Here is a 14,055-nt window from a genome sequence, read left to right as displayed (position 1 = left end):
AAGCTGATGGATTTCGTTCTTTAAAGAGAAAAAAGCATCTCGTGAGCGATTACCTTTCCATTCTTTGTACTTTACATATATGTGTACATGCATTTTTTATCACTCTATGTAACTACAAGTCATTTTACAAAATGTTTCTAATTTTAAGCAAACATCTTACACTGTATACACGACGTTTCAGATAAATTTAAGAAACGATTAATAATTCGTGAGACATTGCAAATTTTGCAATTAAAGCCTCTCTTAAAGGATACGATCAAGGGGTTTTACGATCCTATATAGAAGGGAATGGTATTCCTAATGCTCCTAAGGCTGTATCGAATGCTAGCTACATTATCACCGTGCCGGAGATAAGTCAGCATTAATTATTGACTATAACGCGGTAAACTAACCCCCAGCGGCATTAATTATGCTAATCATTATGCTAATGATTATACGACCAGCTCTTAGCCACTTCATGAATGTATGCATGACTCACTGACAAGTAATCATACTTAATTGTTCGATCGCATAATCACCCCACCAACGACACGGTAAAAACCAACGTCGCCGAACAAAGGGGTGAACGGTTGCACCATAGGCAGATCCTATCTACTGAACCGACGTAGATTACAAATTCGTGTCCACGCGTAATAACTTAACTCTTAACTAGCCTATTAGCCTCACTATGGGGGTAATGCACCGTGATACGAGTCTGATATTAATTGAAGAGGCATCCTGGAAATTTAATGTTCTTGCGAGTACGCATTCCTGACACGTTCAGTGTTGCAATAGAAATAGCCATACTTCTGTACAACTTTAGATAATATGGACATTACGAATTTTAATACCAAATATAATTTTTTAAATATAAATTTTTGATAGAGTCGACCTAGGATTAGAGGTATTTTGTGCTCATACAAATACTACAACAAATTTATTAAAACTTAAATTACCAATTGAAATAATTTCCTATGACTTTAAGGGGAGGGGGCATTTTCTATGGTACATAGAAAATAAGCCAAGTTGATATTCTTTTTTCTCAAAGTTACTGCAACTATCGAGTACAAATTTTTAGAACATCTAGTATCACACTATATGTGTATTTTAGCCGAAAAGAATGTTGAGATACCGAAAAGAAAAAATTACCTAGGAGATGATGCTAATCTTGTTGTAGGTTGAATTTCAAAAAAGTCTTTGACTAAAATACGTGCTACTCTTAGTGGTAAAAGGACACAAAATTTCAACTCGATCGGTCGAATGGTTACTGAGGAAAATGAATATGATTTTTGAAGGAAAGCATTTTTTTCAAACCTTGCTTCTATCAATCACTTATAACACCGGAAAAATTGTTTTAATTATAGATTCTGATTCCAGTTGTTGTTTATTATCAAATAAAAAAATAAAAAATGATTCAATTTTTTAACCTCAAAAAATTGCCCACTCTTTTTAATATGCTACTAAAACTATTACTTTGATTTTCTTCACTTTTTTCTTTTTGCTACTAATTGTTCAAAAGAGAGCAAGGTTAACCGTAACACGGCTGAAAAAGACACATCGCGCAGCGAAAGGTACGTCAGCGTTTTCACAGGGAATATTTGGTAATTTTAACAGCGCTCCGGAAAAGAGGGACAGAGGGTGTAGAAAGACAAAAGGTAGAGAGTAGTCCAGCGAACGGGAATGATGTAATTACGTAGTTAGCGGGACCTCACGTAACGGCTTGACATCTGTCTTCTGCCTCAAGAGTCGTTCTAACCGGCATCTGCCGGTGTCGCCCACTTCGTGTTTCAAGGAGCATTTTTCATCCGACCGGATACCAGTTCCCTCGTTATTTCCTAGAAAGATTAGAAGCGGCCGGAAGAGGAAGAGGAAGAACGGGGATCGCATGGCTCGCTAATTACGTTGCGATCGTCGAGCAGTTTGCGAAGCGTGCCACTCGAAAAACTGTATCTTACGTTTTTGCTCGCTTTCCTCCTCGACCAAACGACATTTCGAAGAGCGCCGCTCGTGAAAGAACGAAATACCGGCTATCCGTGTCGATCTTCAATTCCACGGTAATGAACCAACATCACCGTCCAGGAAATGCTTTAAGTAAATTGGAAGAATTTCTGTTTTTCCTGCCGCTTTCAGTACCATGCATCCAGTGAAGATTCTGTGGGCGAGATCCATCGGTAACAGAGGACTAAACACATCCCGTAGGATAGCCCTTTTTCTCTAATCAGTAGGAATTAGAAAATTAATTAAAACTGACCACCGGTGGATCTCTTTAGATCCAAAAATATTTGAAAAGCGGCGGCAAAATATAATAACAACAAAGATTACTTCAATATTTGGAGTTGTCATGATTTTTAAAAAATAAACCTTCAGTTAAACAAAAAAAGAAAAGGCGCAGAATTGATCGTATTTTCCTACCCTAAAGCATTTAACACCCCAGCATGTATCGAAAAGTAGGAACCTTTCATAAGAGTAGGTGAATAGACTTAATTTGTACATCTACTAATATATCAGATAATATTTAATTACAATAATTTCATTAATTTGCAAAATTAATACTTTCACCGTTAAAACTTCAATTTCAACAATTTCAGACTCTTAAAGATTAAACTTATCCCTTTTAATAGGTAATAAAAAAGGTTAATAATGTTATAAATGTTACATAAAAAACACATTAAAGTTAAACACTTCACAGGTAGTAAAGGTAAGGAGTTTAGCTTTTGAGCCCATTATAAAAACATCGCTGAAGTTATCCTATTACTTAATTCGCTTTCAACTTTTACTTTAAATCAAAAATTTTTTTTATATACTTTCTATTCTAACATTTTTTGTGCTATTGAAGAAGTTTTCTCATAACAAAGATAATAGTTGATAGAATTTTTACCGAGACAAAAGGAGACTGTTCGAAATAATTGTTCAAAAGGTCAGATTATTTTATGTTAAGAAACACAATCATAAAACAGTTTCTAGAAAGGAATGAACTTCATAGAACTTTTCCTTCCACGTTTTCAGCAAGAAAATAAACGTTCTTAACTTACGACGTGTATAGAACGCTTTGAAGTTTGCAAAAAACTCCATTTCAGTAGAACTTAATTCAGCTGAACTTAAACTGGAAAGTTACTTGGCAATGCATTCCAACAGCTGCGTCTGAATAGAATCCTTTAGCGAAGTCGATGCATGTGGATAAAGGGTCATGTTTAAACAATTTTTAATTCTTCATACTAAAAATTTCAAACGAAGCTCTGATAGCCATATTCAACCGAACCAGAAATAAGAATCAGAAATAATTTTTTCCTTGAATGAAAATCTATTTATATAAAATACCAAATAATTTTTAATTTAAATACCTTTTTATTTGGAATTAGCTTCTACTTTAAATAAAACTTGATTTTCTCTATTATTTTCGAATAACTAATTGAACTTTTAATTAAATGTTATTTTAATTACTCGAAGAAGTTCTTATTTAAATTAAAAATTTATTCGAATAAATGATTTATTTCCTATTCATGAATATCTTCAGTTTAGCCAAAATTTGTGTCAGAAATTTATTTGGAATAATGCTCAACTCTGTAATATAACACCAAATATTATTATTAATTAAGTATTAAAAATATTTATCTTCTAATCCAAAGTGAAATTTCACCCCAACATGGTGATTAAGGGTTGACGAAGAATTATATTCCACAAATAATTCCTGACAACTCAAATTATTATAACACTACTATTTGAGGACATAGAAATCAGTTATACAAAAATTTATTTTTCCAAAAATATTAGAATATAGAATGTAAGACTGCTTCCCAGATTAATTTTAAGACCTAGTGAATGATTAAAACTGCAAGTTTATATAATGGTATGGTGGACATAAAAACAGGTACCTGGACCATTCCCAGGAGTCAGCTGGAAAGCATTCCAGACGACCCACGGTATTCAAATACAGAGGAGAAGAGTAACGTCGATCGGCTTCTTCCTCCTTGAAATGGAGTGCCGTCGGCCAACATTTATCTTCGAAGTCGGCTGGTTAACGCAAAAATTAGCTTTTCGCCCGAGCGGCGCAAGAAAATGGTACCAAGGATGTTGGATCTGCATAATTTCGAAGGGAGTTTCGCGTCGAACGAACGAACGAACGAGAAAGAAGACGAGGAAGGATAACGACGAAGAGGAATAACAAGTTTTGAAAAAGAAGAAGAGAAGAGAACGGAAGACGAAGAAGAAAAGCAGCAGCCTGAAACAGGCGACAGAGAGAGAAAGAGAGAGAGAGAGAGAGAGAGAGAGAGAGAGAGAGAGGTCTAATCCACATTCATCAGGCTTATAAAACGCTAAGAGGAGCCTCACGATATTCACCCTGGTTGGCCACCACGTGCTCCCATCGATGGGAATAAACCAGTGTCTTTGAACTCTCCTAACATTATTATATCACGACCTCCTGGACAATCTTCTACGATTTAATTGACATTCATATCGAAGAAAGACTGCAACATTAACGAACTTTATTTGGAGCAGCTGCATCGAAGTGTGATCAATATTCATTTAAACATTTGTGAATTGTTGGAAACACCTTGAAACTAGGAACTTTTGAAATATAACTTGAAATAAAATCATTCGGATATTAGGTAAATTAATATTGTTCAGAAAAATAATATGAAATGCATTATTAAATTAAAATTCAGGCTCTCTCCATGGTCCGCCGTCCGAGGGCTAAGAAATGCATTATATTATATTTCTTATTCTTTTAAGAAAAGGGTCAAAGGCACCGCTGTTGTATAGGGGTAAACTGTATATGTTACCTTATCTCTTTTTTTAATACAATTGAATGTGAACAATTAATTTCTCTAATTTAATCAGTTTAGGGGGCTAACTTACCAAAACCTTACATGTCAAGTCCAGTTAAAATGTTAAAATTTACATGATTCCTGCTTAAAGTTCCATAACAAGTTAACTGGTCATCACTACTAGAAGAGCATTTTCCAATGACGGATTAACTCGCCGTCTCCAATTAGAAGGTTAACATTCTGTTATTAATCTAAAGAAATTTCTGTACTTTTGAGGACAATAGAAAATATGTTTATGAAAAATCAACTGAGCGTATATATACGTCTTTCGTAGTCAAAGGGTTAACGAGATTCTGCAAGTACATCATGCATACCTATCAGGCTTGATCGATAACATCGAAGAAGACAGAGAAGGGTGTAGGAAAACGAAGGAAGAAAGGGTCAAAAGGATAAAATGAAAGGAAAGAAAAGAAAACTTTCATCGACGAGTCGACTGGTGGAAGGACGGAAACTGCAAAAAAGGAACGTCACGTACGCGGCACCTGACTACCGGCAGGACATATCCAAAGCGCTATCGTTGTTCCTCCTGCAGGAGTCGTTTCCACCCCATCGAGATCACGACCAAAGTACCGTCGCTAGTCGGCTAATTCCACTCCCACCCCCTGGCGTCTCCTCCGTCCACCCCTTCTTCTGTCCGTCTGCAAAGTATCTTGCTACGTGACGTCGTGGCCCGTACAAGGAGCAGGAGAAACGAGGCAAAGACGAGTTGGAAAGAGCTGCAGGGAGGTTCCCGTTCGCCCCTTCCAGCGTTCACGGGGGGCTGACATCGACGGAAGAGACCGGTTGGACGCGGCCCAAAGCGTAACGAGGGCTTCCAAGCGGCCAGAAAGGACGCGCGTGTTACTTTTTAGATATACGTGGAACAGTCTCTTACCACCATGGATCTTCCAATGTAAGGAACTTCAAACCTTGTACCTTTCGCGACTCTGAAGGCTCGTTTAAAGATTACAACCCGTGTCTTGATTCTTTGGAAATAATCACGTGAATAGACGCAACATCTGATAATAAAGGTCTGATGTAATGAATTAATTATTTGGAGTTAAGTTGATCTAAAGATCTTCAATTGGAACTTTAATACGCATTTTGTTTCTGCAATTAACGAATAATGGTTAGGCAACGATGTAATTATACTGCTACTGATAATAATTATAAGAAAATTGTAATGTTTACAAAAAATTAAGCTATTATTGTGTTTAGACAAATTTTGTTATCATATCTTGTTATTATTATATTTTCTACTTTTTTAGGAAAAGGGTCAATCATTATATAGAACTCAATAACTGTATTCGTTCCCAATAATACATTCGAAATTTTTGCAAATTAATAGATTAATTATCCCTTTTACAATTACGTTTGAAAGAATTCGTATAAAAAGAATAGTCTACCATATGAAGATAAATTAATCAAGTATAAAATTCAATTTATCGCTGAATGAACGGTCAGATAAATGGACTGAATCGTTCGTAAAATTGTCTTTTCTAATGCATCGCGTGGATGGAGCTCGAGTAATCCTGGAATTTTCGGAAAACACACGACAACGCCATCGATCAGAGTCCACTCGCGTGTAACTAGGTCAATGGGTCTCTTTTAGCGTCCTGTTTTCGACTGTATTCCAGCCAATCTTCGGAAGTCGTTACGTAAACTATTACGAAGTAAAGATCGAAATGTTCTTTCCTTTGTGGCGCTCACCATTTCGAGTAATATTGTAGCAGGATAGTTATTTTCGTTTATGTTCACGTTTCTAGGCTGTTCTTAACCGGGTCAGCGAATAATTTAATGTTTCGAACTTTCCTTTTTTATGTCCAGTGTTTGTAAATTTAGAGAAAAATTAAAATTAAAGTGGATGAAGATTTTTGTTTAAACCATTCACTTTTAACTTTTCTAAGTCAAGATCATTTTTTCAATATTAAGCTTGAAAAAGAAATGACAATAAATAATTGTTTGCAAATTATTAATATTTTGTAGTTAGTAAACTCCTCTTTTTCTCTGTCTCAACCTTTCTAATTCTAGAATTAATGAATGTTATCTATTAATTGCAATCAGTAGAAATTCAACAAATCCTATAAGAAAAAATCTTAAAAATCTTTCAAGCTTTCAAGGTTCAACCTACAACACTCTCCAACTGCAAAGTGGACCGAAAAAAAGATAAAAGAACAGCCAGCCCGAAGACCATTCACGCTTTTACCGAGCCGTTATTCTCTTTTCGGGTACGCGTGCCGCAAAAAAAAGTGTCCGCGAACTTGGCGCCGTAATAATTTCGGCAAAAAGCTCGGAACTTCGGCTATTCCGCTTTCCATTAAGCGGTTACTCGTCCTGAAACTTTGTCTCTCTCGCGAGCCGTTGCCAGGAAGCAAAACAGCCCCCCAGACGACGGGATAAAGAGGACAGATCAGCTGGAACACGGAAAGCAGGTGCACGGTTCAGGTACTTGTCGGGTTTAAACGAAATTTTCGATGGTTAAAAATGCCCCGGGTCGAAGAACCAACGGCAGCATCGTTATTAGAACTGTCGCTGAGGGTTGTTGGCTGAGTTACGGGGCAATTATGCCATGGGGGTAATACTCGTACGTCAGTCCGGAATGGTCCAACATCCCCTTCGCTTGCGGAAACCATCCTCGGGGCTGGTTTTATATGGCCTACGTATCTCGCGTTCAGGATCGAAACTCCTGAGAAACGGCAGGACTCTCAATTTCAATGGACTCCCGTCCAAATCGCTTCAGAAACCAATTATCTGATTTATTTGCCTTGTTGCGACCGTTTCAAAGATTCTTTCTACGAATAATACACTTCAAAGCGTTGCATTTCTTTTTTCAATGGGTGATATTGTTAAAAACAAGCATCTTTTTCATTGTTTAAAATTTATTTAGATTTTCCTTTAAGATTAATAGCACAAATACGTACCATAATCCTCGTTTCATCCACAACTTAATGTTATACCTATTATTAAAGAATTACGGGATTTTAGGATTTTAGAATTTGTGGATCTTAGAGTTTTAGGATTTTCTAATTTTCTAATTTTCTAATTTCCTAATTTCCTATTTTTTTAATTTTCTAATTTTCTAATTTATTAATTTTCGAAATTTCCAGTATTTTGGCTTTCCAATTTACTAATCCATTAATTTTCTAATATAGTAATATAAATAACATCTATAAAACTTAGGAAATTTTGATAAGGCACTGATTGATAAAGACTTTTCACTTTTAAGATTGGTTAATATAAAATAAACAGAAAAGCCACTCTTTAATAATAATTTTTTTTAACTATAGAAAATGTTTTATCAAACAGAAATTCGTTGAATTTCTTTCTTTTTTTAACGAGAATATACGAGGAAGAAGGTTCCTGGTTAACTTTTGATGCAATTTTAAGTCGGTCGATTTCAGTTTCTACGTTTGCAGTTTTAATTATGTTTGCCTTGCAAACTTGAGATTTCCAGCTTTGATAGTACTGTGTTTCGCTTCATTTCTACCTTGCGAACACTTATTGGTTAGATGATGAAGTATTTCAATAAAAATATAAGTGAGAAATATTTTTTTTAATACCTTCTTATTACTTTTATGGAAATTTTGATCCAAAATACGTTTTTATGACCACTAACACAACGAATGACAATTTTCTCATTAATATCACAATAAATTATGCTCGTTTAACAAATTGCTCGTTCATTTTCCGAACTTGCGGCTCTGATTATTTCTCTGGAGCATTTCCCTTTTGTTCATCACTTGACATTACCGCATTTTCAGCATCGATCAAACGCGCTGTTTAAGCGGAAGAAGCACGGATTTTAGCTTTTGTTCCATTTCCGTTCACGATCGACTGGAGCAGCTTATAAATAATTACGAGATTTATATAGAGCAGGTCAAAGAGAGAAATATCAAGTTAAAATGAAACCTCCTCGTTCTGTAACTAATTAACTCTCTTCTTTCGGTGGACTCTCATTATTTCTATGTACCTTCATTGCTTTGTGTACCTGTTCGTCCGTGAAAAGAGATACAGAGGTCAGCGAGGTAAGCTGAATGAATAAGTCATTAAGTGGTACAGTTTCAATTTTCAGTCCCTCCATCAAAGGCGAGCCAAGTATTTTCTTCATTCTGTCCGAGCTGATCAAATTGACTGATAACAGGCCGTGGAAGAGAAAACGCCTTTGTATCATATATTATTATCGATCATTGTTATCGGAATCATTAGTTTCGTGTTTTACAAAGGATTTCACGTTACCTATTATCCTATCGGTTATTCAATTTTATCAATCTATCGATGAAAAGATAATTGAAAATTGAAAAAAAAAGTAGATTTCTAACGCATTGGAGTTGATAGGATTTCTTCTAGGGTGGGCCAGGTACTTTAGAAATTTTCAATTTTACAAATTCTGCAATTACAGAATTTTATAATTTTATAATTGTAAAATGGTGAGGAGGGCCACCCACATTTTTGGAAAACTGAAATTTTAAGGTAATATTATTTTCAAATTATTTAATTTTGTAATTCTGAAATTTTAGAATTTTAGAATTTTAGAATTTTATAACTGACCCATCAACATTTTGGGAAGTTCAGAGCTACCCAGGCCTCTGCTCAATTACACCGATATTCTAACATTAAATCAAATGCTAAGGAATAATTAATGCTCGTTAGAAAATTAAAAATTTATCCATTTTTTAAAAATAAGTATTCTGTATTTTAATAAATATTACACATTATTGTTTACAATACCCAAAAAATGAAAAAAAATAAAAATGCAAGAAGTTGCGCCAACGTTGATTGCAATTACTTTTATGCACCTTCGAGCAGAATAAAAAAAAAAAGAGGGGAGGGCTTGTACACCGTGGGGTACACTCTTTAATTATGAAAGTTCGAGAATTAAAAGGAAATAAATGAATTTACGGTAGTCGTGAAACTTAACGCAATTAGAGCAGATTGAGGAAACGAATTTTAATTTCGCCCTCTTTGAAACGCCAGCTGATTCAAGGAACGCTAAATGGACGACGATGGCTGGCTTGCCCCTCTCTCTACGAAATTTTCTTCAAATCCATTGTTTTCCACGAGAATAAACTTTCTTTTCCGTCTTCATTTGCGCGCTTATTGTTGCTAGCACCGTCTTATCTTCTTGCACGTTTCATTTGAGACTATCGACTTGCCGCGTGATAATACGATCTCTACGGCTGAAGGTGCAACCAATTTAAACTTAGCGAATAGCTATGCTATTTTCACTGTCTACCCCGTTAGAACGAAAAGTTTTTCAATTTCAACGGAAACTTCTAATAAGGTAAATATATAACTTTTGTCCTGTATATGCACGATGAGCATTTCAAACAAAATACACGATTTAACCCTTTACGCGGGACCTGCATCTAAACGGTTTAATCTTATCTATCCATAATTTACTATTTAAGATTCATTTATTATACCTTTTTATAATATTTAATAATTCAAAGTTGTATTATTTTATTTCTAAATTACCTCTAATATTAATATCGTTAAAATTAAGATTTTGATATTCCTGCTCTCCTTACAGTGCTATTTTCCATAAGAAAGCTTGAATTGATTTTAAGGGTACTTATTTCAATTTAAAATTATAAAAACTACTAACAAATGCAGAAGTCTACTTTTTCATGCAATTACTATATAATATTTTAAACCTAAAATCAAATGAATTTATAATTCACCTCGCCTACCCTTGTTCCTACAGTAAAAACCTCCAAACAGTCCCACATAATTTCCAAAAAGTAAGAAAATCACACAAGACATCCCCGACAGAATACCAGGTGCACTTCTAACTAAAATACCGCACAGACCTGAATGCATCGCAACTTTAGCAAACGATAAAAAAAGAAACGTTTCCGGCACCGCAAGCGGCATCAACCTTCTCCCATAACAATAATTATGTCGTTTACAACCGTGTGGCCCATGAAAGCGAGCAAATTGGGAACAAACATCGGGACGTTCGTCCCTAAAGCAACCTCTATTATTCGTCGACGTAACGGTGGCTCGTAAAAGAATCCAGGATGAAGGTTGGTCGGGAAACTAGCCGCATCGTAGCTCGTCCAGCACCAAAACAGGCCATAGAGAACAGCTAAATGGCGCAGTGGAATCTCCGTGCACGGGTTAGGTGGCAAGTTGTTATCGCTATCACAACGGAGATAGCTGTTCGGAGTGCATTCGAGTGATCGTCGACGAGGATCAGAGTCTTTGCTGAGACCAGCTAGCTATACACGTTGGCTGAAGCTGGCAACGATTCATCACCAGACACTCCTGTCGTGTTTAGATAAAGTCTACCGCCACCCACTCTCTTCGCCACCTATCGCCGATTTCTCCTTCATTCGTGGTGACGTCTGCTTCTTCCTCTTCTTGTCGCTTTCTCACGGCACACCTACGCGACATTCTTCGAGAGAACGGAATCCTCACGAGTATTCGATGAGCTGACATCGCTTCGAGGTAAACGAGCTTTGGAACGAGGACTGCTTAACGAGTCAACTTCTTGCTGCTCGGAGCGAAGAGGTTCCGGCAATTTTCAGAAGACTTTGGAAACGTTTTTAACACTCCACTTTTTCCGAATTTGGAGCAGTTTGGAATCAAGTTTCAGAAGAGGTCTCGATCGAACTCGTTTTCCTCGAGTTAGGCGCTCGTTATTCATTTGTGAAGAACGAGGTGGTCTGAAATTATATGTGTTATATAGGACGTTCCAGAAATGAGGGAGTAACAAGGAAGGGGTTGTTCCTTTTGAGAAAATAAATCACTGATTCACATTATTATTAATAGTAACCTTAATATTTTCTTACGCCTTTCTTAATTATTCAATTATATTTAATTTCTGGAATATAGCTATTATGCACCGGTATTCTAGTAATTAGGAAGTAATAAAAACAGGGATGTTCCTCTTGAGAAAATAAATCAACATCAATCGATCAAATAATACTCGCACTATTCAAAATAATATTTCCCTATTATTCTCTTCTTTTTTTTTCCATTATTCGATTACGTTTCATTTGCGGTACCATCCACTGATGGTCCTCCGCAATAACGTAAGTGTTCAATCAACACTCTCGCGTATCAGTCAAACCCATAAACTCTGAAGAAGACATCGAAATAAACGGAAGTTCGATAAATCTCGAAACAAAAGAATCTTCGTAGAAACCAAAGGAGAAGGAGAAAACGATTCGAGCCAGCAACTTCTGACATTTTTTAACAGTTGCTCGATCGACGTTCGAACTTTTCGCATTACTCGAGCGTCGACGAGGCGTGGGCGAAATAAATTTCGCAATCCCAGTCGGCGCGACCGCGTCTTTCGTGCTGAGTGAACGACATAAATTGTATAGTACCCCGAAACGAGTGAAAATAGTTGGTAAGGTGGCAATTTATCGAGCCAGGAGACTAACAGCCGAAACCTCAAATCCTATCGTACGCAACTGAGCTGATAAATTAGGGAGATTATTAGGAACAAGCTGTTGCAAGGACTGTTTCTTGATAAACGCGCCCGGTTTCTCTAGCACTTAGTTTAGCCACGTCTTAAGCTGTGATCGTAATGGTAAGCCGTAAGCACGTACCTAACGTAAGTCGTAACATAAGGTCCTACAGTGGCTCTGTATGTGTGGCATACTTCTCTTACGTGCTTATGGTTTCTCGTTAGAACCGCAGCCGTATTACCACTCCCTAAGGAATGTTTTGTCGGAATTAGAAAAGTATCGTTATCGTGGAGGAAGGAAAACTGTACCACGCAGAACATGATTACGATCCTTGGTAAGTAACACATAAGCTGAACCATGCAATTGGAACAAGTATATTAGGAATCAAATCAAGCCAAATGCATAAAACAAAAATCAAAACTTTATGCATTCAACAACTATTTTTAGAAGATTCTGAACAATATTAATTTACTTAAAATTATCCTAATATTTCTTAAAGATATTGCTATACTTCATTTAACCCTCGGACGACGGACCATGAAGAGAGACCCAAATTTTAATTTGTTTAATTTTAAAAATTATTTTGTCAGTATATAAAACTCTTTCGTTTAAAAATTATACATTTAATTGTAAATTTTTTGTAAATTTGGCTCACGATTGATCCAGGCTTTACAGTTCAAGGATTAATGTAATATATCTAAACTTTCTTATTAACTCAGAAGGTGTATTAATTTTTTTTTATATAAAAATATTCATAAGTTGACAAATTATACCAAGATATCAGTACCTTATTTACAGTTACTACAATTGTAATAACAAGCAACCAATAACAGAATTATTACCGAACGTCTCCATTCGTTCCACCCAATCGAGCTGATCGATGGTCGAGAGGAAAATAACTGTCAGGAAGAGACTGAACTACAAAAACAAGTCTGCCATCGCACAAGGCTTCTTCCGGGAGATTTTCCCGGTACAGATAGAACCGGAATAAGGGTCGAGACTCGAATTCAAAGAATCGGACCATAGCACACCTATGCGGAGGGAACACATCGAGGAACTTTTATCCGCAGTCGGTGAAGGCTTTGAGGGAAGTCCGCTGAAGCGATCGAAGATGGCCTAATCACGCGGACCGGGTCTGCGAGCTCGACGAGTTGTTCGCGGCAATATTAACTTTGATATTGGATGGCGTTAAGAAGAAACACAGCCAATAACTTCTGCCCCGGAATCTACACCCTTTCCACCCTCACCCTCTAGTGCCGGTTCCTTCTCGCACACCATCAAACACTCGACACTTCGCACGCTCTTCAATAATCGCCGCGACACATTACAATAAAACCGATTCTCTCTTTGCTTCCGTACACACACACATACGCGAGCGCACAGATATATATACACATACGTGAGCAAGTGTGTATGGAGGAACCGATATTGAACTGGTGCTCCTCAGCCATATTGCCGGAGCCACGTCGCCATTTCGACCATCGTTTCGTCTTCAATCCTCCAAGTCCGCCGGCTTTTACCGATTCACCGGTTGTGTGTTCTTTTAATTTCAGCCCCGCGATACTCCTCATCGATCCGCCAGCGGATTTTACGTCGCACGCTCCAACGGAGAGACGATCTCGCGAACCCCATTTGCATATTTTATTTCGCGCCTGATCGCGTTCGCTTTGTCTCTCGATCGACGAACCGAAACGTTTTTATTTGAACTAATTCTTCCTACGATTGCCCGTCGCGTTTGCCTATGATAGCTTACGGGATTGTTATTCAGGGGTTTAGTTGTTTGGACAGGCTGAATTCCCTGTTCGAGGGGAGTGGAAATTAAAAATTCATGAATTAAATGATCGAAGGGAGGA

At 36.9% G+C, this 14,055-nt stretch overlaps 1 protein-coding gene and 1 long non-coding RNA gene across 4 annotated transcripts in view; one reads left to right on the top strand and one right to left on the bottom strand.

The window, feature by feature from the left end:
- Positions 1–14,055, bottom strand: part of mib1 (E3 ubiquitin-protein ligase mind bomb 1) — a 506,141-nt gene that overhangs the window by 336,074 nt on the left and 156,012 nt on the right. The gene's annotated exons all lie outside the window — the stretch shown is intronic.
- On the top strand, positions 12,191–13,995 carry LOC117605599 (uncharacterized). Its single transcript, XR_004581747.2, has 3 exons — positions 12,191–12,324; positions 12,427–12,536; positions 13,001–13,995. It is a non-coding gene; the product is annotated as an uncharacterized LOC117605599 (long non-coding RNA).

The sequence above is a fragment of the Osmia lignaria genome, chromosome 14 (assembly GCF_051020975.1).
Source record: "Osmia lignaria lignaria isolate PbOS001 chromosome 14, iyOsmLign1, whole genome shotgun sequence".
NCBI lineage: Eukaryota > Metazoa > Arthropoda > Insecta > Hymenoptera > Megachilidae > Osmia > Osmia lignaria.
The sequence above is the reverse complement of the archived record's forward strand: the minus strand, read 5'-3'. Positions and strand labels throughout refer to the sequence as shown.